Raw genomic sequence first — 2,047 nt, 5'->3', positions numbered from 1 at the left:
TTTTTTTTTTTTTTGTTAAATTATTTTCAGCTGACTGATAGAAATCGATAATCTGTTTCACAATCTAATTTTAAACGATTTTCCTCCCCAAAGGCTTTCAGACCAAATTATTCGTCAATTGTCAAATACAAGAAGAAGAGAAAAAAATTAAATAAGAAAACTTTCATTTTTTTTAAGCCATAGAATCTTAATTTCCTCACAGTCGATCTATTTATTGGCTCCATCTCACCAATTTTATTGCTTCGACATAGAGTAATCTTTCATAGTAGGTGAGTTACTATGTGGCTGATGGCTTCGTTTAAATTGCAGTTTAATTGGTATATGTAAATCGATACAGTATACGTATATTGTTCTTTGTTCTTTGGGATGTTTGAACTAATTGTTAACAACCTATTGGATAATTGAATTATATATATATATATATATATATATATATATATATATCGTGGATAAGCCTATAGGGGAGCAATGACTTCAAGGTGTTACTTTTATTCTGACCGAATTATTTCCTTTGGTGCGAAGAGATCTGTTTTCAAAGCCACCCATTTCTGTGTTGTCATATTTTCTTTTTAAGTTCATCTCTTAATGGAATATTGATTCCATTTGTTGTGCAGCCCTTGTGGAATTCAAGGAATTAAGGAATATACGTTTGAGTCTGTGTAATGAGTACTTTAGCTAAATTTGCTGTGCGTTGTGTGAAAAAGCTAGTATTTTTCCGTAAGTGCTGTATCATTATTATTATTATTATTATTATTATTATTATTATTGTTGTTGTTGTTGTTGTTGTTGTTGTTGTTGTTGTTGTTGAGTGAGAGAGCAGTGCATGTCATCAAAGTGACACTGGGGTAAACTATACGAAGCCCATTATACCCATCATGACTACCCGTCTGATAAGGGTACAACAGGCACATGCATCACAACCATATTTGCGCAACATGGTGATCTCATATCAAGATAAACAGCGCATGACCTTGCAGGTGGGGCCTATTAGAATTTTCTTCAGCTCGAGTAGCCCATCTCGCTCAAAAGGTCCCTGAATAAGGGTTATTTAAGGATGTTGAACGAAATACCCATTTTTCTAGAGGTGAATTATCCAAACTCCCAAAGTATTCCTCTCAACTTATGGCTATGATGTTCCCCCACTACTTCTGCTCATGATCAGAGATGCACATATCATCAGCCACACCAAGGGACATGCTCAACTGTTTAAGGTCAAACGACTGACAAGCAAATCTGTGGTATTAAGCAGAATATTTGCTGTAGCCCCTCTTTTATACGAAGGCAAAACAATGTACATGATAACACTTCCAATCAGTTAAGATGAGAAGACATGAGAGGCACTGCCTGGTACTGCATCAGGGCATTTATTATTATTATCATTAGTAGTAGTAGTAGTAGTAGTAGTAGTAGTAGTAGTAGTAGTAGTAGTAGTAGTAGTAGTAGTAGTAGTAGTAACAGATGTTTTTGTTGCTGTTGTTATTGATTATGTCCACTTCGACCCTGATTGATCGGAGATATTCCAGGCTATCTGAAGATTTTAGAACTGGAAAGATATATGGCAACCTTTGTAAATGTCTCCATCTAAATTATCAACTATCTCTACTTTGATGAGTAATTAGTCCAATAGTATGTCTTCACACATATTACTTACTAGGAGAATGTTTTTCTCTCGAGCAATTTCTGCAGCGTATGTCTTTCCATGTTAGAGTGTGCATAACAATATTTCATTTAACACTGCTTTCTGGCGCCATTTTCTAATCCAAAATAAGGACAAATGCACTGTGGTTATGAGCGACGACTCGGGACCTGTAGCTGACGACGCTCAACAACGCAGATATGAATCGTTCTACAGACGGATGTTAGCATTCATAGCTTAATGATGTATTTTACACACATATTGTCAATAACGACATTTTTTTTCTTACGAGATAATTTCTGAAACGTATGCCTTTCCTAGCTCGTATAAGAACGTATAAAACATGATTGTACACCTTTCCCCTATCTCTTTTTCCATCTCTCTCTCTCTCTCTCTTTCTCTGTATATATA

Source organism: Octopus bimaculoides, chromosome 10, assembly GCF_001194135.2.
Source record: "Octopus bimaculoides isolate UCB-OBI-ISO-001 chromosome 10, ASM119413v2, whole genome shotgun sequence".
In the NCBI taxonomy this organism is placed as follows: Eukaryota; Metazoa; Mollusca; class Cephalopoda; order Octopoda; family Octopodidae; genus Octopus; species Octopus bimaculoides.
This window is presented reverse-complemented; position numbering follows the sequence as displayed.